At 41.4% G+C, this 25,972-nt stretch overlaps 1 protein-coding gene across 2 annotated transcripts in view; it reads right to left on the bottom strand.

Moving 5' to 3' along the window:
• LOC144770262 (uncharacterized) overlaps nt 1-25,739 on the bottom strand; it is an 825,923-nt gene extending 800,184 nt beyond the window's left edge. Inside the window, exon 1 of one of the 2 annotated variants that reach the window (XM_078654631.1) lies at nt 25,625-25,739. The gene's annotated coding sequence lies outside the window, so the exon portion shown is untranslated. The remainder of the gene's footprint in view (nt 1-25,624) is intronic. The other variant, XM_078654641.1, reaches the window with a different exon arrangement.
• Nucleotides 25,740-25,972: the final 233 nt, after the last annotated feature.

The following is a 25,972-nucleotide window of genomic DNA, read 5'->3' as shown; positions in this document are numbered from 1 at the left end:
TTGCATACAGCCAGGTTCTGAAACTGGGATGGTGCAATGAGCTAAAAAACGGTGTTGGACCTAGCCCTGATCTCTTGACTGGGTGAGAGTATTCTGCTTAATTCAGAGACTCTGTCCATCACCACCCCTTGTTGTAAATACAAAGGACACCCTGTAGCACCCCTGAAATGCAACATTACACAGGTGTTGCGCACACACATGTCCAAAGGACATGTGTGTGTGTAACATGCAAAAGAAAAAAATGCACTAAAGTGCTTTAATCTATTTTTTCGCTATTTAGCACGAAGTCAGACTTCGTGGTAAATAGCTGCCAAATATTGCGAATTCGCAATTTAAAATTGGTTGATGAATTGCATTTAAGGAATCTCTGATAGAGATTCCTTAAATGCAATTCCTATCACAATAGCGAATTCTATAATAGCGATTATTGCATTTGGGATGATGAATCCCAAATGCAATAATTGCGCTCGCAAAGGGCCAGATTCTCAGAATCTGGCCCTTTGCGAGCCGATTTTCGTTTCATGAATCTGGCCGTAAGTGATTGCAAGGGTTGGTGAGTGAGTATGTGAGTGGCTATATGGATGATTGATTGGTTGTCTGAGTACCAGTATGAGTGTATTAGTGTCTGTGTGGGTGGGTGAGGGGGTGTGTGACTGCCTGCATGGATGAGTGAGTGGGTGAGTCAGTAGCTGTATGGGTTAGTGAGTATGTAAGTTAAGAGCTGTATACGTGACTGAGTGTGTGTATGGTTGTGTCAGTGACTGAATGGTTGTGTCAGTAGTATATGGATGAGTAACTGGATATGTGAAAGGCAGTATAGCTGAGTGCTGCAGTATATAAGTGACTGTATGTGTGAGTGAGGGATTCTGATAGTGGCTCTATGGGTTAGTGAGTGTGTGTGTGTGAGGGGCTGTATGGGTGTGTGAGTATGTGTTAGTAGCTGAATGAATAAGTCAGGGGGTGTGTGTATAGCAGTAAAGGTGAGTACATGGTTGTGTGATTGACTCTTTAGGGGAGTGGGTAGGTGTGTCAGCAGCTCTATGAGTTACTGTCAGTGTGTGAATGACTGTTCGGGTGTATGGGGGGATATAGCAGTGGCTGTTTTAGTGAGTTGGTGTATAAGTCACTGTATGTGTAACTGAGTGGATGTGTGTGTAGACCTATGAATCAATGAGTGAGTGCATAAGTACTGGTATGGGTGGGTCTATGGTTTTGAGAATGTTATTGTGGAAGTTAGAGTGTGTATATGAAAGGTTATATTGGGGTGTGAGTGGGTGCGTCAGAGATTCTGTGGATGATGTCATGAGTGATGTCATTTTAAATGTCAACAGTGATGTCATCAGTGATGTCACTGACCATGTCATGAGAGATGTAATCTGTGAGGTTATAAGCAGTGCATTGTGGTGGAGCAAGTTATAGTTAGCCCAGCTAACTATAACTGCTGAATTTCTCTGGTTTTGTACGAGTGACATGTCAGCCTAACAATTAGATCCTTGTAACCTTTGTTTTTTTCAGTTAATTTCTAATATTTTTATAAATTCTATTTCCTAACAATGACGCCCCAGTAACCTTTTGTTTTTTCAGTGAATTTCTAAGATTTTTTTTTTAATGCTATTTCCTAACTATAACATCCCTGTAACCTTTATTTTTTTCAGTGGATCTTTTAAGGTTTTTTTAAATTGTATTTCTTAATTGTAACGTCCATTTTTTTGAGTGAGCTTTTAAGATTTTCATATTTTCTTTCTATAATTGGATATTCTATATTATATTTATATTATATACCACTAATTTTTTGATTTGGTATGTGTTTATCAGAAAGTACATTAACTGGCACAACATTGTTGCATTTACTGTGGAGAATCTGTGATCAGCAAATGTATTTCACATACTGAAAAATACTCTTAGCACTCTTAGCAGTATTTTTAAATAAAGTTTGTCTAAATATGTTGTAAGATATTTTATTTAACTTTTCTTTCTATGATCAAGTTAAGAGAAAAACACTTTTACAAAAAAGAATTATGTTTGCAACTACCGATGTTATTGCTTTGCCGTCAGTAGTCGCGAAGAGCGCATGGTTTATACAAAGTGTAAAACCTATATATAGACACATTCTACAGTATATTTAACAGTAGCACTTTCTTAGGTACTTTTCCAACTCATATTTTGGTGGTGAGTTTCCAGAAAAATTGTCTACGAAGATTAGTTTCTGTTTTCACAGTCACACCGGACAACGCGATGACGTTGATAGTCGCGTAAATCGCATGTTTTTCAGAAACCCTAAAACACATATATACTGATATTTTAATTGATGGGTGACACTAGTCTTATCTGTAGCTGTCTTATACACACTCTCAACACAAAGGCTCTTGTCAAAGCCACCCAAGAGGCCAACATTTTTTCTTTTTTTTTTGTCAAATAATATATTTTTTTAATCTTTGAAATTTGCAACGACGTCATGATGATCGTGATCATGTCTCAAAATCACAAAACAAAAACAGACATTCAACAACCACCACAGTAAACAAATGTAACCTAAAAAATGAAAGCCAACTATTGCAAAACACATTACTAATGACATCACTGCTTTAAAAACATATTTTCCACATATTTTTCTAATACGTTTTTCAAGAAGGTGTTTAAACCCTACTTCCCAATTTCACGACTACACCGAGAGTCGCGATGACTCTGGTCACCGTGACGATCAAGCCTTTTTTAGGGGGGGGGGGTTAAACACATATATGCACACATTTTACAGTATTTTAGACACTAGGGATTTATTACTGCACTGTTTACATTCATATTTTTGTAGGGAGTTCGAAAAAAACAACCATTTAAACTGATTTTCCATTTTTGCAATGATGTCCGGGATCGCAATGATATCAGCAGCCATGATCACCACGAACACATCACGAAATTACGAGTAGCCACCATATTCAAAACTTATAACTGCAAAATGGATTACAACAATACACTAAAGAGATTTACTATCTATATGACTGTATAATGGCATGAACAACTCCCTTAATATCTCTATAATCCAGTGCATAACTTTTTCAGTTTAATCTATGAATGCATGCATCACTGTATCACTAATCTCACATTCACTGTATAGGTATTTGAGAGGATCTTTGAGTCTATCAATACTTCTGTAAAGAAATGGGTGACTGCCTCAGTACATCTATGAGTGCGTGCACCAGTATCACAATGGGTCTGTGATTGGTTGTGTAAGTCTCTCACTCAATCTATGAATGCATGCATCACTGTATCACTAATCTCACATTCACTGTATAGGTATTTGAGAGGATGTGTGCGTGTAACAATACTTCTGTAAAGAAATGGGTGACTGCCTCAGTACATCTATGAGTGTGTGCACCAGTATCACAATGGGTCTGTGATTGGTTGTGTAAGTCTCTCACTCAATCTGTGAGTAGGTGCATGAGTGCCTTTGTGCATTTGTAAGTAAGTATACGACTGTCTGACTGGATCTGTGAGTAGATACATAAGTGTCTAAGTGGGTGTCTGAGTGAGTGGGTGCATGAGTATTTGAGTGGATCTGTGAGTAAGTACATGAGTGTCTGAGTGGGTCTGTAAGTGGGTAAGAGTCTCTAAGTGGGAATGAGACTGTACACATGACTTTATGACTGAGTCTCTAAGTAGGTGCATGAGTCTCTGACTAGGTCTGTACATTGGTGTGTCACTCTCCGGGTGAGTCTGTAAGTGGGTGCCTAAGTACCTGAATGGGTATGTAAATGGATGCCTGAGTATCTGAGTGGGCTTGTTACTGGATGTATAAGTGGGTATGTGAGTGGGTGTATGAGTGTCTTAGTGGATATGTGGGTAGAACAAGTGTCTGAGAGAATGACCAGCAAGGGTGTACAAATATATTTATATTTTTTTTTGGACAAAGGTTGCGGCACACCGAATGGTATTTGCTTATTTCAGAACAGGAAACAGCAAAATCAAATCTAATTGTCAATCTCTCAAAATATGACTTATCCAAAGAAGAAAAAACGGTATTGAACAAAGGACTGTCATTTTGCCCAGAAGCGCACTTTGATTATACTCAGGTACGCATCGATTTCTATAAATACATCAGAAAATAAAAATTGGCAAAAATCCATGCAAATAAAATTCAGCCTGAGACACCAATGGATGCAGCTTTAAATATGGAGAGCAATGTACAACTATCGATAGACCAAATGCCAGACCATAAAAATATGTTTGACATTATGTATAAAATGGAGGATGATGCAATGATGGAGCAAGAAGTCTTGAAATCATTGGAAATTGAAACTAATAAAAGACCGGACACTGGATTAAAAAAGAAATCTAGATATTGCCCCGCTCTGTCACCAGGCAATAAAATTGATTTATTTTCTGACGCAATGATAGAGGAGCTCGAAAGACTGCCCAAACAACGAAGCATCAATCAAAGGGAACATATAACAACAAAAGAAAGAGCGGTAGTCAAGAAATTGATGGAAAATGAACATATAATGATAAAACCCGCCGACAAAGGGGGTAATATCGTAATAATGGATACGAGCGATTATGTCAGAGAAGCTCTAAGACAACTAAATGATGTGCATAACTATTGTAGATTGAATACAAATCCAATGGAGAAAATTACCAAAGACTTAAAAGAGAAAATACAGGGTTGGTATGAAGAACAACTAATCAATGATGATGAATACAAATTTCTGACAACTGAATTTCCAGTCACACCCTGTATTTATTTTCTTCCGAAAATACATAAGACCATGATTAATCCACTGGGGAGACCCATAGTATCTTCCTGCAATTCTTTGTTTGAAATTCTATCAAAATATGTGGATACATTTCTAGCTCCAATTGCTCAAAGTATGAGCTCATACCTGAAAGATACAGGAGATTTTCTAAGGATACTAACGGGTATAACATGGAATCCGGACTTTCTCCTGGTTACCATCGATGTTGTATCGTTATACACATCTATCAGACATGACATTGGAATGACAGCGTGTGAATATTTCTTGAAACAACGGAGTATCACATTACTAAATCACACCAAAATGCTTCTCAACATGATTAATATCTGTCTTACAAACAATGTCTTCTTATTCAACACAGAACTGTTTAAACAGCTGTGCGGAGCAGCTATGGGAATTTCATTTTCCCCTAACTATGCCAACATCACCATGGGGTGGTGGGAACGAACCATTGCTTGGGACACTAAAAATCAATCGGAGATGGACAAGGTAATCTTATGGGTACGTTATATTGATGACCTATTCCTTATCTGGAATGGAACAGACAAAGAATTCCAAGTATATTTTGCTAAACTGAACCAAAATTATGTGGGTCTACAGTTTACAGGTACTACCAGCAAGAAACAGATTGATTTTCTGGATATTAAGATCTATATAGATAATGGCAAGATGGAATCTACCTTGTTCAGAAAGAAAACTGTGACAAATAGTATCCTACATGGGACAGGTTTCCACCCCAGGCAACTAGTGAACAGTATCCCCTATGGGGAGTTCATTCGAATGAAGAGGAACTGTTCAAAAGCAATGGATGCGGAAGACAAGATTCAAGAAAGCAAAAGCAGATTCAAAGTACGAGGATACAATGAACGAACACTCAATAAATGCAAGAAAAGAGCTGATCAAAAAACCAGAACTTAAATCCTAATGGAAACACCGAAGGACACGACAGAGACAAATCCTCCACGATTCATAACAACCTACAGTAAAGAGAGTAGAAGCATTGTAAATAAGATGATGAAATACTGGCATCTCATCTCAGGGGATCCTGATATTGGAAAACTTATAGGGAACAAACCAAAGGTAACCTACCGAAAGAACACTTCCTTAAAGGATATGCTAGTGAAAAGCCATTTTCAAACTAAACCAAAGACAGACTGGCTAATGAACCATCAAAAGGGATTCAAAGCATGCAAATCGTGTAAGGCCTGCAAAATAGGCAAAAATATGGCAAATATTCAGGAACCAAATGGTAAAACTATGGTAATTGAAGAAAACATAACCTGTACATCAAAATTTGTCATTTAGATGATAGAATGCAAGTGCGGTAAGAAATATATCGGAAGCACAACATGCATGCTAAAAAACGTATACTCGAACATATACGTGCAGTGAAGAATGCGAACATGGCATATGCAACAGCCAAACATATCCTTACATGCCAAAAAGGCATTTGGAGAGCGATGTGCTTCTACGGGATCAAAATTGTACCAGAAGGTAATTGAGGAGGCGACCGTGTCCGTAGGCTACGCCAAGCTGAATCAAGACTCATCATAAAATTCAGGACTAAACAGCCGGGGGGCATCAATAATGATGAGGAACTTTATGTCCATTTGGAATAATTGCTCTTATAAAAAACCTGAACTGTAACCTATCGGAATGGAACTTCATTATGGGTACGACACCATTACAGAAGTATAGAAATCATATAATGGAAGTATGATGCTGGGTATTAACCCTGAATACTCCTAAGAATGAATGTTATTGAACTCATTAAAAAGCGCAATTGTCTTTCTGTTTATGTGTAAAGTTTTGAAAAAAACGCAATTATAAAACTACATATCCCACAATGCCACTTAAGGGCAGAAGTGGGTATATAAGTAGAAATGGAAGAAGGACTTACTGACCGTGAGCAAAGCCTTGGTGGCTGAAACGCGTTGGTGGGGGAGAGCTTGTTAATAAAATAAGCAAATATCATTCGGTGTGCCACATCCTTTGTCCAAAAGAATTAAAAATCGGACCTGGACCCGGTCCCTATGCAGAGCACCGGCTGTGGAGCGCTCTATGAGCAAAGGGTCACTTTGGAGAAGAAATATATATATATATATATATATTTTATGTTTCCACCAATATTTGCAGTGACGTCACGATATTCACAATGTCCCCACAATGGTACACGGGGGTTGTGCCGGTGGTCACCATGTTGTTGTGAATATATCGCATTATTAAAAAAATCTATTTTGGACACATAACTTGAGTCACTAATAAGAAATGTTATGTTTAGTCTAATTATTTACTTAGTGCTGTTATGAACCCCAATTTATTCCAATATAGGCCTAGGTAGCTGAATGACCTTTTACCTACATTTGTCCTACCTTGCCCTACATAACGGTTCTGGCGCTGCCCTTTTACCTAGTTATGTGCTGAATAAATTGTCATGTGGTTTTCTTTGAAAACTAGCCTAATTTATTATGCATGAGGATTCTTAGTTTTATATCTTATTCCCATGCCTTGGACATGCATAGCACGATTTCGATCTTCTGTATAATAACTCAGTACAAAAGTCACATCTGTTGTCATCCTTGAACAACAGACCCACAATGCCATTACACATCTAGGTAGAACCTCTGAGGGTACTTTTCGGGTATAAAAGAACCAAATCTTCACTGGGCAACCAGAGGAGAAGTTTCCAAGCTGCAGGAATCGTGACATTTCAAAAGGTTTATTCCATTGATTTTTACAGAGAAATACATTATTCCAAGAATAATCTCGGAGTCGCAATTATTTATCAAATATTTTTATAGTTTACAGCTAACTGCTCTAGTAGTTATACGTTAGAGCTTTCTCAAAGTTAATTAATTAATGATTCATATTCTTTGCAAAGTCATTCTTGTCACAATTTTTGTGTTTCTTCATGTCAGTGTTGTCTAGGTCACCTATAGCTGCCAGTTCTTCGTACTGTGTCATGTTAAGCAACATATGTGGGTAGTCCTTCCTTGTCCCAACCAGGGACTCGTTTAGGAGTCAGAGCACATTCACTGGGAACTGAATATCTTCTTGTCTCTGCTTGGTTAAAAGATATCAGCAAATGTAATCAGAAAAAATACTAAAAATTCATGGGCGGATTCCCCACAACATGCAAAACTTACTTACAATACATGAGGAAATGCTGCAAGCTAATACAGCCGCATTTGTGTGTTGTATAACTGGGAAACTAAAACAAGCAAATGTTGCCATGGTTCTGCTAAATAGCAAAGGATTGTGGGTGCAGATCTTCACAAAAAAATGTCTACCTCCCAATTACTTCCAAGTTATCTTCAATGAACTAAGTCCAACTGTTTCGTGCTCTAAAACATGAGGTTGAGGCTTCCATGTGATAATTGCCTACAACATAAGAGTGGCCAACTTCTTGCACCTGAAAGTTGAACATCTAAGGTGGTCTATGAGCAGGATACATTTTAAAGTAAGGTGTCCTACAATGGTGAATGTGAGAATAAGGAATGATAGAGAAAGATGTATGTTGTTAATTTAGTCATGGGTACTCTCTTTGTGTATGTATTCTGTCCATGAGACTGTCATGCAGTTAGCTGATAAATCTTGTATAATCTGGATCAATGCATGGTTGTCTACTCCAAAATAAGTGAGTAGTCTGGCGGTCCAGCAGCTCCAATATGCTGTTACGCAATCTTGCCTTTGTTCTCAACAGGAAAGGAAAGCAGCTGATTCCCAAAGAACGAGAAACTGAAGACGTGCCCCCCCCTTAACAATAAAAGAGTACAAGTAAACTTGTAAAATCACCCCAGTAGTGGTGCCAAGAAAGACAAAACATTAAACCCTGGTGTCAAGTAAGACAAAACACTGAAACCTTCTACGAAGATGGAAACAGTACCAGGTCTATGGAGATAAATGAAGAATGGTTATAGAAACAACCAAAACACCAGGCACTTTCAATGACTGGGGTATAGTATTTACCCAGAAGTGAGCAAAATATCATTGGTACAGCTGGCAACTTCTTGAGGAATAGCCTGCCAATCTCAAAGGTAAAGAGCAGAATACTGGCCAGGGATGTATGTCATAAAATACAATAATATTGTGGTTAAAATATCTACCATCAAAACAATATCTGCAATGTAAATAACAAAAATAATATAACAAATATTGATATTCATAAAAAAGTATGAAAATATCTACTACAATATTATTTCCTACTAAAATATCTAATAATTTAGAGATATCGGAAAAATAATTACGTTAATTATTTCTAAACATGAAATAAACAATAATTTTAGAAATATTCTTATAGAAACATAGCAGAATTAATTACATGTGTATTTAAAAAAAAATACTAAAAATTAAAATATGTTTTATATTTTAAAAATTCATTTGAACAAATGACTGTATAAAAACGTGTATTTCTGTTAAACACAAGTTTATTTGGTCTTACACTATAGATATCTTTTAGTAGTTTTAAAAATATATTCATATACATTTTTTAAACTAACTTAAAAAAAATCACTAGCAATATAGAAATATTAAATTGTTAATAAAGATACACCTTTTTAAAATAAAAATAATTTTAAATCCTACAAACTTCAAAATATAATACATTTGAAATGGAGTGATATTTACTATTCGAACGCCAAACTAAAATTGAGGAAATCACTTAAATTGAAGAACTAAGATTTACTATTCTAACTTCCATCTCAAACAGTTGATGATAGTGTATTAATTGTTGGGGTGAGATAAGTTATAACTCATATCCATCTAAAATTTCACTAAATGAATATATAAAAGGAGTGGGATTATGTATTCTATCTCCAGTCCAACTACATTTAAGGAAAGTCATAAACAAAGGGGTAAATTTTTCAATTCTATCCCAAGTCCAATACTGATTTGAGAAAGTGCATAACTTTAAGGGGATGGAAGTTACTATTCTAACTTTGATCTCATAAACCTTGGGAAAATTGCATCAATGGGTGGTTGGAAATGTGCTATTCTAGCTCAAATTCAATTAAAATTGGAGAAGGGTTCATAAATAAAAGAGGTGTGATATACTTTTTTAGTTCCAATACAACTAAATTTGGGGATAGTGTGTAAATGAAAGTGGTGAGATTGTAACTCCAGTCATACAAACATTGGTGAAATTATATACATTTGGAAGTGGGTGGAATTTTTTTTATTCTCAGTCTAATGTATCAAAACGCATTTAAATTTGATGAAAGGGTGGAGTTGTTTTAAAATAAAATATATCTAACTACAAATTATTGTAATATTGAAAAGTTATGTTCTGCCTATACTTTCATTTTAAAACCAACTCACAAACTGTTATGTTCTAAAACAAATGAACCACAAATCAAAGTACATAAAACTATAAATTGTTATATATAAATAATTATTTTATATTTCTTTTTCAAAGTTACAAGAAAAGTATTGTCATTTATTTTCAAATTAAATTATAAAGACCCCAATTTTTAAATACTTAGAAATGATTTTAGGTAAATGGAATTTTCTATCATTTAAATTATATTTTATAAACAACACTTCCCCAAAAATGAATCCACAAATAATCTACCTCATTTTTAAATTTACAGAAACAAATTCATTTTAATTGTTAATGCCCTTATAAAGAATAAACTACACACCAAATAAATCCTGCCACAGCTCAAAATGAAATTACTGAAATGTAGGGATTAAATGATAACAAACGTAAAGAATATTAATATTATTAAACATTGTAAAAAAATTGTAATTTAAAACATATATCATAATCAAAGCGTATATAAAACATGTAATTAAAATTACATATGAAATATTAATAGTACAAGATATTAATAACAACTATCTTTTATATAACAATCCTTGGCAATGACAATATTTGGAAAAAATCAATAATATTGTGAATAAATATGCTTACCTTTGGTATACTTACCATAATATAACAGTCAATTGATATTCAAGTACCACATCCCAGTGAAAAAAGGGGTCAATCCTTTTTGAAAAACTAAATATTCTCCACTAGAGGTGTCTGTGATGAAGCTACCAAAATGAGTCTAAATCCCCTCTTACTCTTCTATCAGGAAGTCAAACATTTAGAAGACAGGGTTAATCCCAATAAACTGCTATTAAAATTAATTCAGCTGTTATGTCATTGTCTTAAAGAAGGCCAACTTTACTGCTGACTCACTAAAGAGGAAACAGCTATCTCTGACTCTTAGATTACTACAGCATGCTAGCATCAGACTAGGATGGACAAGGAACCTGTAGCTGCCTTAAAGGGGACAAAGATTGAGACAGGAGCTGCTTTCTCACCACCTACTGCAAAAGAAATACCGATAATAATCTGTAGCACAAGGTGAAAACAGTGCAACCTTCTTAAAAGAGAATCAGACTGGCTAGGGAAAGCAAAAACTCAGCCCACACATTTCATTCTTACCTTCCTTAAATAACAATACAGCAACTAGGAAACTTCCCACTCCCAAAGTCAGCACTGAGGCAAATTATGCCGTTAAGAAGAGAAGACATGCACCCACATAGAGACGTAGTTGCTTTGTTGTTTACCTCTCACCTGAAATTAAAGCTCCCTTGGTGGCTAATAGAGACCTTGACTACCTGAATGTCTGCCACCCAGACAATGGTTCCATGACCGTAGGGATCAGGAGGAAACATTAATGGACCATGTACCATGGCAGATTGCTAGCAATAGGACAATATGTCAGCCTCAGCCAAATCCAGGATCCCTGAACAGATTTCAACACCAACATCATCAATTCAATTCTCGCTAATCTAAGTCATACATTACGATGTGTAAATTTGAGCAAATTCTTTTCTGCTCCTTCAGAAGGGTTTTAAGCATGTATAATTTTGGAAATCCCTTGCATCACATTTTTGGGAGATATTTGGCCCACCTGTGAATTCTAGTAACTTGCAACTTCTCAAAGTTGTGAAATTCATTCAGCTTTACTGGTGGAATGTAACCGTTTTACAGTCCTAGTGGAATGTACCATAGAGAATCTGTGTCATAAACCTGAATACTTATTGACCTTTTTACTTCAAAAACATATGGCAGCCCTGTAGGTTTACATTACTTTTTGCTACGCTATAAGGGTCCTTTTCAATTTTCTCAAATTTTGTAGGGTTACCTCTCCAACTGGCACCATCCTTCATTTTCCATTCCTACCTACTTTGGTATGCCTTTCTTATTTATTCCACATCTGTTCTGTTCCTATTTTATTTAGACAAATGCCCCTAAGCAATGATGTAGCTTGTAGCAGCAAAAGGGGCTGTACCCATCTTGGACTCTGCCATTCTGTTCTGTCCTAGAACAGGACATTCCTTTTCTCAATCACACTGGATTTGATTTTCTCAGTAAGAATCATGTTTCATTGCCTTGTGTTTATGGAATAACATTCTGGCCCAGTTTTTACAGCATAGCTAGGGTAATGTTTTCTTTTTTCACATTTTGGTTGTACATCTATTCCATTTGGTTCCGCCAAGTCTTTGGCATCAGTAAGCTTGCCTCTGCTGTCAATAGCCTCATATGAACTTTGTCATCTATTTACCCTGCTTTCATCTTCTTTAAAGTCTAAAAGTGATAGTCATATTTTTTCAAAGCCTTAAAGTTCCTTATTATGACTGGGTACAAACCAGAGATTTAGACAAATACAAAATGGCACTTTAGGAGAACCCAACAGATTAGTGAGGTGGATTAGCTGTGATTAGGGGGAATTGAATTTTCTATAACCTAACCCAGCATGATGGGCCACACTTATGAGACCTCATGAGCAAATGAGACACCATTAACTAACACTAGATTACACACACTTGGCTACCAACCAGGAAACTGGAGAAGCCACTGACAGGCAGTGGAAAATATTGTTACTAGAAAGGCTGACAGATAACACTGAAGAATCTAGTTCTGACAAAGAGGAAGGAAAGCTTCCACCAGGCAAAAGAAAATTTCCAGCTACTATTACCAGTACCTGTCCTGAAAGCCATCAGGCGCAGGCTGGCCATTCACAGCAAAGGCTCAGTAAATCTGATTTAGCAACTGGACCGTGATGTGGAAAGCATGCAACCTGTTATTGGCAGGCCAATCTAACTTCCCATATGAAAGTTGGCAGGGTATGCCCAGACGTGGGTCCTTGCTCACTTTGCCACTGGATTCAAGCTAGCCTGCCCTATGAGGGCTGTTAGCCCAAACCCGGTCCCAGGATGCTTGTTTCCCGTCCAGGGAAGAAATGGCTTGGCAGTTCGGGCTGGGCTGTTTCCATGAGGCATAGGGTCAAAACTGATTTGCATATAGCTGTTGTTAGAACTGGGATTTCTGGTTAGCTACGGCTTGCGCCAAAGCCAGGCAGAAACCACCACTCTAGTCAGGGCAAGGGAGTTACACGTCAAAGATAACCCCTGCTCACCACCTTGGTAGCTTGGCACGAGCAGTCAGGCTTATCCCGGAGGCAATGTGTAAAGCATTTGCGCACACACACAGCAACAACATCCCCGGCACACTACAAAAGGAACTCCACACAAGGTTAAGTAAAAATAGCCTTTGTATTCCCAAAACACGTCAGATAGTAATCACACAATATACATTGTGCCAGCTGGCACGGGCAATATTCACAAGAGATTATTTACACAGGGCAGGGCCACGTTGGTCACTGTCAGGATCAACACTTAGCAGAAATTGGTAGAAGTAAAAATAGATCATAAACCTACACCAGTAGCCAATGGTAATCACTGTACTCCACCTCAACCTGTAACATAACTTTTCATTCTGCACAGTCACCTCAGGCGCGAAGTATATCCTGCGCCAACCTCACCAGCATATACACATTATGCAATCTCTCACTAATCTAAACACATTAGACCCTGCCTCCTAAGTATAACTCACATTAGGGGTGTAAATCACAGAGTGAAGTATAATCTCACTAACACAAACCTACATAGGTAAAACAACCTCGTAATCATAAACCACAATTTTAGAGGTATCAAACAGGGTGCGTAACACATACTAAACGCATTACATTTCCTAGCACCACATTTAGAGCACATCAATCACATTAGGGCCTTGCACCCTATCCATATGCCAGCCCCCCTGGCCAACTGGCTATCCAAGAAGGGGCTCAAATGCCCTGTGTCCAGAATGTCAGGGTGCGCTGCCAACGCAGCACCAGTCAGGGGTGGGTCATCTGCGCAAACCTAAACGTTGCAGCTGCCCACTACTTGCTGGGCAGCTGAGAACAAGAACAGGGCCTAAACGCTGCAGCTGGCACTAAGTGCTGCGCAGCTGTGGAAGGCCGGGCATCTCTGTGCCACTTCTGTCCCCCTCAGGGACTCTTTCTCAAATGGCGCCTAAACAGTGCAGCTGCCCACTACTTGCTGGGCAGCTATGAATCAGCAAAACTGTGGCGTGGGCTCTCACTGGCCCTCAGGACAAACTGCGCCAAATGCTGGAGCCCTCTAGGCTCTGAGAATAAACGTGTGCCCCTTAACTAACTAGGAGCAGTATAGGGAGCGCGCTTGCGCTTTACATAAATTAGGTCAGGCTAGAGCCACACAGGCTCTTTAATCAAACATGCCCCCTAAAGCGTTGGAGCCACACGGGGCTCTTAAAATCCATATGCCCACTAGAATGGGGGCTCTCAGGGGAAAGAACACGGGCCCCTTTGGCCCTCGGGACCCCCACTGGGGCCTGTTAGATCAATGTGGCCATTGTTGGAGCCCTCGGGCTCGGGGAATCACTAGTACAACGTTGGGGTGGCTCACTGCCATCCGGGGCTGCCCTAGATGCACTTCTGCCACTGTGCCTTACTCAGGCATCAACACACGCCCGGAGCCCCCAGCCAGTCTCCACTTACCGGGTTGCTCTTCTCCGGCGGGGCTCCTCCGGGCAGGCGGCGGGACATCTTCTGTGCTCGCGGTGGGGGCAGGCACCGGCAATGTGCCTCGTGCCCACTCCGCTGTTTTCCGCTGCTGGCTGGTGCCTGCGGGGCTCTCCCTCAGCAATGGGAGCCCTGCCCGGGCAGGCGCCAGCATCTTTCTTTGAAGCAGTGCTTCTGGGACTCCTCGTGACCACTTGGGGAGGCGGGGTAGGCTCCCGTCCTCCCCTCGCAGCACCAGCTTTCCACCAGCAGCAACCGCGGGGCTCCCCCTACAGCCTGGGAGCCCCGCCTCGTCCTCACATGGCACCAGCATCCTCGCTCTCCCGTGGGGCTTCCCTTCCGTCCTGGAAGCCCCGCCCATGTCCCTCACAATGGTGCCTGACTTCCTGGTCGCGCTGCAGCGGCCAGGAGCAGACTTCTTCGAGACTCAATGAGGGGTAGGCTCCCTCCGTAGCTAAAAATACACAGCGGGGTGGGCTCCTGCTATGGGCAGCAAAATACCCATGGCAAATGAGGGGTGGGCTCCCTCTGATTAAACATATAAAAGCGGGGTGGGCACCCGTAACTGACACGAAGGACATCTCAGGGGAATCCCTCACCGGGGATTCCCTTGCCTCGTCAGTGCCGCCGCGCTGCCAAGCCCACGCATTCCTCCTTCCCTGAGGCCTTAAAATACCGCGCTCCCAAGGCGCTTAGGCTCTAACAAGCCTTGGTAAAAGCAATCCTGAAGAGCCAATGGTCCCAGCAGTCCTGGAGGCACCAGGGGAAGCAAAAGGGGACCCCAAACAAGAGATCCAAGGCATCCAGTGGCTGGGCAGGGCCAAGGGAGGCAAGCCTTTCCCTGGGCCCCAGCAGCAGCACGCCCCTGGTAGTTTCAAGTTGCAAAAACAAGAACATTTTCATGGGGTCACAGCCCCTCTTTTATACACAAAATCCCTTTGTTTCCAAAAGGTGCAGACAAGGGGCGAACCAGATGCAACTGGTTCTTGAGCACTTTGTTTTGCTCAGCCCCTCTGCCTATTCACTGGGTGGGTCAGGGACATCAGACACACCACAGGGGGTGGAGCCAGCATTGTGGAGAGAAGTTCCAGCCCTATTCAGGTCCCAGGTGCACTCCTCCCTCCCATCAACCTGCAGATCTCTCCATTCACCACCGGAGCAGACCTATCCTGACTCCTGGATCCAGACACACCAGCCAGCTCCAGCCAATCACAAGCCAGACAGTCAATTCCCATTCACTGCACAGACATGCCAACTTCTAGAAGTGCTTGTTATGATTTGTGTGGTCGAATTTATTTAAACCATTTACTTTTTAATATAAATCTCATAAATTTGAAGCATTAATTGCATGAGAAAAACACTACGTGCAAACAATTTATACAAAAACATTTAACTCAAACACATTTGACAAAGAATTTTAACAAAAAAACATGTGACAAAGTGACATCCAATCATTTAGTGTACATAAATATACAAATACGGTCATACGAGAAGCATCAGTCGTTATGGAATATTAAGCAATGAAGCTATTTGCAGTAAGGAGAAGAAAACAAAACGAATTGTAACAAATACAAGTTTTCAACTGTCTGATAAATAAATATAAATCCTTTCTGTTATTGCCAATTCCTTTCTGCTATTGCCGACGCGTTTCGAACTCGCTCTGGCATTTGGCAAGTTCTCATCAGGGCTTTCTCGTATTATTCTTTATTTTCAAGTTGGCAGCGGGTTTTCCGTTTTCAAGAGATCTTATTCAGTCAATGTAGATTCGTTTCTTCAATTCAGTAGTCTGCACTTCTGTTTGGTAAGTATTCAATTCAGCCGTGCGTGGGACAAAAATCAACTCTCACCCGCCAGCCGGCGGTGGACACGTCTTATTGCACCTTATAGTTGGCGCTTTGGCTGTTTCACTGCAGCTCTCCTGTTTTTCTGACTTCTAGCCAGTATCAGTTCGATTTTTGTTTTCTAAATGTTGGGGATCTTGAAAATACGCGCTCCCAAGTGCACTCCAAACCAATCCGGGGAGACCCCCGGATTGGTTTGGAGTGCACTTGGGAGCCGGCTGGCGGGTGAGAGTTGATTTTTGTCCCACGCACGGCTGAATTGAATACTTACCAAACAGAAGTGCAGACTACTGAATTGAAGAAACGAATCTACATTGACTGAATAAGATCTCTTGAAAACGGAAAACCCGCTGCCAGCCGGCTCCCAAGTGCACTCCAAACCAATCCTGGGGGTCTCCCCGGATTGGTTTGGAGTGCACTTGGGAGCGCGTATTTTCAAGATCCCCAACATTTAGAAAACAAAAATCGAACTGATACTGGCTAGAAGTCAGAAAAACAGGAGAGCTGCAGTGAAACAGCCAAAGCGCCAACTATAAGGTGCAATAAGACGTGTCCACCGCCGGCTGGCGGGTGAGAGTTGATTTTTGTCCCACGCACGGCTGAATTGAATACTTACCAAACAGAAGTGCAGACTACTGAATTCAAGAAACAAATCTACATTGACTGAATAAGATCTCTTGAAAACGGAAAACCCGCTGCCAACTTGAAAATAAAGAATAATACGAGAAAGCCCTGATGAGAACTTGCCAAATGCCAGAGCGAGTTCGAAACGCGTCGGCAATAGCAGAAAGGAATTGGCAATAACAGAAAGGATTTATATTTATTTATCAGACAGTTGAAAACTTGTATTTGTTACAATTCGTTTTGTTTTCTTCTCCTTACTGCAAATAGCTTCATTGCTTAATATTCCATAACGACTGATGCTTCTCGTATGACCGTATTTGTATATTTATGTACACTAAATGATTGGATGTCACTTTGTCACATGTTTTTTTGTTAAAATTCTTTGTCAAATGTGTTTGAGTTAAATGTTTTTGTATAAATTGTTTGCACGTAGTGTTTTTCTCATGCAATTAATGCTTCAAATTTATGAGATTTATATTAAAAAGTAAATGGTTTAAATAAATTCGACCACACAAATCATAACAAGTATTTGGTTTGTTGCTTAAAATATAGCCACCAAAAATCGCAGGGCCAGCATTTTCTCTCCTTTTTCATAAATTATTCTATGGTCCAGCTGACCCTGTGTCCCGGGTCCTAACTCCTCATTTCTTGCAAACTTCTAGAAGTGGCACTTCCAAACAAGACACATTAAATCCATGCACATCATCGCGCAGCATTTAATCTCACGAGTTTGCACATACCAAACTCGACCCTGCACTCCCCACACATCAGGAACTACCATGGACACACATATCCCCATGCATTCCTATGGGAGGGCAGGCCACTCTCACCACACATACACAGAGAGCGCACGCTCTTTACACTGGACCACAATGAAAAAGTGCGCAGAGGCCTAAAATCACCAACACCAGGTTACAGAAACAGGATAGGAAAATGCTAAAAGTTTCAGGGTGGACTTGCCAAAAGGGCCAAGTCCAACAGCTGTGTATGAACTAGGGTGGGGAAGTGAGCTAAAGATCAATGATGGATTCAACCTGTCATGTAGTTCCTATAGAATATATACAGGATATGCGCGTTTAGACAACATACACTGTAGGATTGGTGTCAGACGAACTCTGATCATCCCCACTGTGTATGTTAGCTTTTCTGTATCAGCTAGCTCAAAGTGCCACTATAATCTCCTCTTACCAAGGAGAGAATAGTTTCTGGCAAACTCAGAACATGACAACTCTGATCCCTTAGGACCGTGGAAACAATATACCACTTTCTGCTCAGTCACTAGTGCTTTCTTCATCTGTCTCAGAGAGATACACCGAATAAAAACAAGCTGGGTGTTTTCAATAATCATTTATTGAACAGTTGTTATTCTGGTGTAGAATATATGTGCTGCTACAACCGTTAGACAGGATAGGATATAAATGATTAACAGTACTATAAAAGTAAAAGCATGGTATAGTTCTATTCTCTTACTAAAATCATGAATACATTCAAGTATATAAAACACATGATAATAAAAGGTGTGTACTCCTACGATGCCTACCTATCTAGATGTACCTAAAAGTACCTACCATGGGTGTAGGTGTTAAGCCAAGAATTCCTCTAGGATCTAGTCAACCCCATTACCTTAAGTGAGACTGTGGGACCCCATCCTGGTCTCGCGTTGGATACCCCATGAGGGATGTTAGACCACTGTGATCTAGAGTGTCTGAATGCAGGAACCTCAGTGTCTCTGGTCAATGTGTCAGCCGGGAAGTCTTGGTCTCCTCTAGCTATCTTAGCAAGATGGGATGTATATATACCCATAGTTCTCACCAGGGGTCCTCCCTTGCAGTGTTACTATGTCGGCCTAAGGATGTCGTTGGGCCTGAACTTTGTACATAGATTTTATACAGGAGATGGTAGTCCTGCTGTGCGTCCAAGAACCCTCTTGCATAATGTATGAGATTTCGAACTAGGGAAAACCCACATTCTGAATGCAGTGTAATATCTAGGTAAAAGTTCAGTCCCTATAAACCGTGACAAGTGTAATGTAGGGAGAGAATATAGGTAAAGGGTAACGAGTTTACCGTAGCCTTAATTATAGTACCTATATGGAATATAACAAACCCAGATCTGTGACTGGGGGTGAGTGTCTGAAAAGTTTCAGCACTCCGTCCATCATCTCCTTGTGTTTGGTTTGCTCGCCCTAAGTTGGCAGCGTATGCTCAGACGTGGGTCCCTTGCGCACTTTGTCACTGGATTCAAGCTAGCCTGGCTGATGAGGGCTGTTAGCCCAAAATCGGTCCCAGAATGCTTGTTTCCGGTCCAGGGAAGACATGGCTTGGCAGTTCGGGCTGGACTGTTCCCATGAGGCACAGGGTCAAGACTGGTTTGCATAAAGCTGTGTCTGAACAGGGGTGGCGAACTGAACTAATAAACTATTATGGATTCAACCCATATCTGTTACTGGGGGTGAGTGTCTGAAAGGTTTCAGCACTCTGTCCACATTCTCCTTGTGTTTGCTTTCTTCGCCCTAAATTGGCACGGTATGCCCAGACATGGGTCTCTTGTTCACTTTGCCACTGGATTCAAGCTAACCTGGCTGACGAGGGCTGTTAGCCTGAAACCGGTCTCAGGATGCTTGTTTCCGGTCCAGGGAAGACATGGCTTGGCAGTTCTGGCTGGACTGTTTCCATGAGGCACAGGGTCAAGACTGATTTGTATATAGCTGTGTCTGAAATGGGGTGGCGAAGTAAGCTAAAGCATGATGATGGGTTCAACCCAGATCTCTGACTGGGGGTGAGTGTCTAAGAAGTTTCAGCGCTCCGTCCATCTTGTGTTTGCTTTGTTCGTCCTAAGTTGGCAGGGTAAACCCAGACGTGGGTCCCTTTCTCACTTTACCACTGGATTGAAGCTAGCCTGACTGATGAGGGTTGTTAGCCCCAAACCGGTCCCAGTATGCTTGTTTCCAGTCCAGGGAAGACATAGCTTGGCAGTTTGGGCTGGACTGCTCCCATGAGGCACAGGATCAAAACTAATTTGCATATAGCTGTCTCTGAACTGGGGTGACAAAGTGAGCTAAAGAAAGGTGATGGATTCAACCAAGATCTGTTACTGGGGGTGAGTGAAAAGTTTCAGCGCTCCGTCCATCCTCTCCTCGTGTTTACCTTAGAAGTGGGCATTTCTGTGTGCTACGTGTCATTGTGCCTGCCTGATGTGTATTGTATGTCTGGCTATGGGTGAGAGGTGCTGGGGAAGTGAGGTAGCTCTAGAGGGGTTGGGTGAGTCAGCGCTAGGCTAAATAGGCCAATCTATATTTGGAATAGTGGGAGGAGTAGTACCTGACCTTGAATAGGACTGTGCCTGCCTTCCACAATGCTGGCTCCACCCCCTTGTGGTGTGTCTGGGGCCAGAGCCTAAACTAACAAAGGAGGTTGTTGTGCACTGTAAATGTATTTTCAAGTGCTCCCAAGAACTGGTTTAGACCAGGCAGAGAGCCCTGTTCAAGGGGGAGAACAAAGACATGTGAGGTATAAATATTGGGGCTCGGACCCCATGAAAAAGGTGAACTTTAGTTAGCTGCTGGAAGCTGAAGGACTGCTGGACGAGGAGAAACCACCGTGGGACCCAGCTGCTGTCTCCTGGAGGTCCCTGCGTGCTGACCTGCCTGTGCCTATCTCTGCCCAGTGTGACCTCCGACCATGCGTGGGCTACTTGCTGGATTCTTCCCTCTCCCATGAGAGGGCTGAGCCCACTTGCCCTGAGGAGAGCGCTGCCCGGTCTTTGTGCTGTGGACCGGCTGGGTGCTGCTGGGGCCGCCGGTAGTGTGGGGAGTGCTGCGCTCATCTCACCTACTGTTGCGGGTCATGCGAAGGAGTGTAGGGAGCCCTTCGGTTGTTTTATTGTGCTCACGAGCACTGTGGTAGCCTGTGGATCGAAAGTCAGGCAGGTGAGCCTGACCATTTGTGGACAGGGCTAAAGCAGGAAGCCAGGCAGCTGACCGTGGGCGGGGCTCCTGAGTCGATGAGTGGAGAAAGGAGGGCCATGGAAGGACCGGAAGTCAGGTGGCAACTCGGCCTGTCTATGGGCGGGCCGTGCATTGAGAACCAACGCCGAGGGCTGGACTTGGCTGTCGCAGAGACACCGCAGAGTCTGAATCCCGGCAGGAGCCTACCCTGCATTGCCGATCCGCAGAAGGAAGCAGACGGAAGCCAGTCAGGGCCTGGTTGTAAGCGGGAAAATCAGGCTTGTGCTGCAGACTGCAATACCGAGGAGCACAGGAGCATGAGCCATCGGTGGCGGAACGACTGCCACATAACTCGCTCAGCCCCCAAGGAATGGTGAGTGGGGCTGAGCTACTGTGCATTTGAGCTCCAGCTGCCGTGAGGACGGGAGCATCGTGCATTCTAATCCGGGGCAGCGGAGGGGAGCAAGGTATCAGCTTCCCTACCCTCTTGGGGACTGAGACTGCCCAGAGTCTCTTTTGGGTTGCCCTGCTGTGGGGGGCAAGGATCAGTGTTCAAAGCGGCACTGCCAGATTATGGGCAGCTGCTTGGTGAAAACCAAAGCTAGGTGAGCCCTGACTTTGTGGGACACAGGACATTGCAGAGAAGCCCAAGACGGCAAAGGCTAGCCCGCTTGAGGGTCACCCCTATGTTTAGGTGGGGCCTGATGTGATAAGGTGGTGTAAGGATCACCTGTGGTGCAGTGTATGCCTAAGAGGCGCTTACGGTGTTATGATCGTCTGCTGTGAGGTAAATGTACATGGAGTGTTCTCCTACCAGAAGAGATTCTACTATAATGTGTGCACCTTACTAAGAGCCACTATGGTATACTGCTGATTATACGTATGCCTAATGTGTTTGGCTAAGTGTAATGTTACCAGTAGTTACTGGTTGTTTGCACTAATTTTGTGGTGTGATGGTTATGATAGTTGCCCGATTGGCCCTGTAGTGTATATAATCCCTGTAAAGTAATACCTAGTGCCAAGTGGCACAGTATATATATGTGAGTGCGTTATAATGTGTTTTATGAGTAATGCAAAGGCTATTTCTTTATATAACCTTGTGTGGAGTTTCTTTTGTGGTGTGCCTAGTGGGTCACTGCTGTGTGAGTGTGTTGCGCAAACACTTTACACATTGCTTCTGGAATAAGCCTGACTACTGCCAAGCTACCAAGGGGTGAACAGGGGTTATCTTCAATGTGTAACTCCCTTGCCCTGACTAGAGTGGTGGTTTCTGCCTGGCTTAGGCTCATGCCCTGGCCAACCAGAAATTCCTTTTCTAACACTTCCTAACAGACCAATTACAGAGGTAAACAGAGTTTAAGAGAGTACACCAGTCCACAGATAAAGTTGTGGGTGGGTATGTGTAGTAGAACAACCAAAGAATATTTACAATTAAAGAAATAATGTTTGAAGGGCCACACCTAATTTAAGTCAAACAATAAAAATGAAGCATAAAAAATTAAGGAAAATTAGAATTTTAAGTGGATCAAAGTTATGATGGAAAACAAAAATAACCATGGGAAACAGTAAGGTAAAACAGTTACATTTTAGTTAATGATGGAAAGTCAGGAACTCCAACCATAGAAGTCCTTCTGTGGAATTCCTAGAGAGAGTTAGGGGATCCAAATAAGACAGAGTAATGTGCACTTCTGGTCTGTTTGGGCTTTGGCAAAGTTTACCTTCTGTTTTAGAAGAATTTAAGGTTGGAAACAGTCCCAGTGTACTTGAGCCAGGAGCCCGGATTTCACACGCTGAGCATAACTCACTGAACTATCTAATTGGCACTGAATCATTGACTTCATCATCCCCCTCTTACTTTGTCAGTGACTTGGAATAACATCTGTATTTCATGTACCTGGCTGCCTAAGAAGTTATTTCACCATGCCTACTTAACTAACCTCTAAGAGGCTGGAAAAGTCATTGGACTCCATTGTTGTGGACAAAGAGGAGAAAGAGAATATGTGGGGGGAAACACCAACCTCTCATGTTGTGGTATTCACAGGTATTCAGACAATGTGAAAGACTGCTAGCTCCCCCACATTGTGCCACATGTCCCAGCTGGAGGGAGGTGAAAACAGCATCTGTAAGGCTCACATCTACCTGCCCTGCTCACTAAAGAACCTAACTCTCACCTTGTCCCTCGATATTCTAAGTTATCTGCGTGCATATACTGCCTAATAACACTGTTTGTCATTTTTGAGCTTTGTCATTTGATTAGACTGTATTGATGACCTTCAAACTAAAGCGTGGGTATATATTTCAAGAATTTTGCAGAAGATCTTGAGGCATTGCAGTCTGTTAAATAATGAAAGATGTAGAAGTGATCCACTTAATGGTGGTTTAACTCATGCTCTGGTTGTAAGAATGTCTCTAAGATTGTATACTATGCACTCCTCTCAATGTGAGAAGTGTATTTTAGCAAACTACAGAGAGTTGTCCACGTGGCCTGGCAGAAGGTGTCTTATCAGTGACAAATATATACCTGTCAACCGCTTGATTTGAAATTGTGAGTCATGTGAAGTCTTTAAGAGTTATTGTGTAAAACCATTGAAATGAAGTTTATGAATGCACACAACACATTGCGTAACTCACAGCATACATCATGCACAGAACACCTATATGCCAATGCACAGATACGCAAAAGCAGTTAGGAGGAGGGCAACATTTTGTCGCCATGAGTTATAGTCTGTGTTGCGTACGTCGAAACACAACTTTTGTAAACTATAATCCAAATGTAGAAGTAGCAGTGGCGTCACAATTTCTGCCGGGTGCAATATACAAATGAGCACAATAGACAAAACAATTTCTAATGGATTGTGAAAACAATGGCAAAAACACACTTTATAAAATTATTGAATCAGTAATATCACATCGCTATCCAACAAATTCTTGCTGAAAAAATAGTGACACTCAACATGCCTTTATTGTTGCTGTACCGTATGCTTTAGTAATTGCGAGTTTAAAAAATGATCTGTTTTGACTTCCATCCAAAAAAGTGTCTCTCTGATAAGCAGAGGAAAACGATGTCAAATATATTAACACGTGTTTCTGACTAATCCATAACGGTAATTATTATATTGTTAATTAACTTTAACCTAATAATTGACAATGTTTGTTCAAGATAAAATATTTGTACATTAACAGCACTGTTAAGTGTAGATTTATCGGATTCCTGATATCACCCTTTTGATTCCTCAATAACCCTTTTCTTCTGTCTGTCATTCTTTTATTTTATTACAACACCAATTATTCTTTATCATTCTCCAATTATTCGCTCGTGATATGTTTAGTACATACTCATTCCTGGATGTAATTTCTTTTATTGAACAAATACGTTCCTCTTTCAAGTAACTTCTCCTAAAGGAAGTTTAGATCAAAATATATTTCCATGGTATAACATTTTGAAAATCGTTTTAAAAATTATAGGTATAGTTAATCTTTCTGACTCAAAAATCCAAATCACATTTGACTCCGTTTTGTTCTTTCACACCAAAACAGTAACAACGGCAGACAGTGTCTATCGTTTTCTCGCTTGCTGATTTTGCAAGGCCAAATCCTCCTAAGCCCAGCTTCTCCAGGTGAGTAAAATTGTGCGATGTTCTGCACATAATTGTAGCTTTTTATATCTTAACTTGTTGTCTTCAGTTCTAGTAGCCAGTGCGGGTGCGTCATTGTCCTTGCTTGCATTAGAGCCCTTGGCAACCTTTGCTTCGGCACTGGCCAGTGTTAATATTGCGGCCACAGTGGTATTATCCCGATTAATCATTGTACTTGACCCTGGTTACATTACGGGGCGCCCACGAGGCCTCGCCCACGCTTTGCTCTCGTGCTTTTTTTGGCCTCTGAGGGGATATTAATAGAAAGCATTAGGGCAGGGCAGACGTCTGCTCTCCTAATGGCTTCTCTAAAGCAGGAGGATTCTTTGCTGCAAAGATTAAGCACCCGTCCGTCTGTAAACGCAGCCTCAATGTAATCGGGATTAACTCGTCAACACCCCGCATTTGGACAGAGTTCATAAAGCGCCGTACACTTTCAGCCCAGGGGGAAATCGTCGGAAGAGCACCGACCAACTGTGCTGCCTGCCAACCGCAGCTTTTTAGTTGTCCAAAAAAAGGCCTCTCTCTGTCTGTACTAGTCTGTGCACATATCATTTCCACCACCTTCAAACATACCTTCTGTTTTAGGGGTAGAAACACCGCACTGCAAAAACATTTAACGCACGCGCTTAATACAATATAAAAAGTGGAGGTAATAGAAAACAGCAGGAGGTATATATGGGCTGTTAAGTACTTGGGCTGAGCGCCTCTTTCATGGCTTTGAGTCCAACCAGCAAATTAGCAGGCTGAGTTTCATTTGAATTATAACACGTCTATTTTGTAGTGTGTCTTGTATATCCAATACAAAACATTGGCACTGACTAATAAATAAATAAGTCGTCATTCAGCGTGGCTTACAACACTGAAAACCAGTGTCGCCCAAGATCTCGGTACATGGCTCTAATAAAAATGTGCTGCTCAAGTTTGATTAATTATTTGATTCAGTATTTACCTGCAAATAAAGCGTTTATCTTTCCTTTTCAATCCAATATCAATCTCTGTTTTCTTTGCGGTGGATGCAGCAGAAAGAGTTGTGTGCTTTCACTGACAGTCTGCAATTGTCAACAAAGCGTGTTGCCTTGGGAACAGTAGCTGAGGTCTGGTTGTTTCCGCCTTGGTAACCGACGTGCTGGACCGGGGCTACAGGGGCCAGTTTGGCAGTGATAATCCTGGCCTGCTCTCCTGTAGGTAGGGTGTGGCTTCCGCATTACGAGCTGAGCAGGAGGCTTCTAGAAAAGCCGCGCACATAACTCCACAGTGCGAGCTCCCAATCACGACATGTTCAGACTGAATGCGAAGG

The sequence above is a fragment of the Lissotriton helveticus genome, chromosome 1_1 (genome assembly GCF_964261635.1).
Source record: "Lissotriton helveticus chromosome 1_1, aLisHel1.1, whole genome shotgun sequence".
NCBI classification, from domain to species: Eukaryota; Metazoa; Chordata; class Amphibia; order Caudata; family Salamandridae; genus Lissotriton; species Lissotriton helveticus.
Note: the sequence above shows the minus strand (reverse complement) of the source record. Positions and strands in the feature narration are given on the sequence as shown.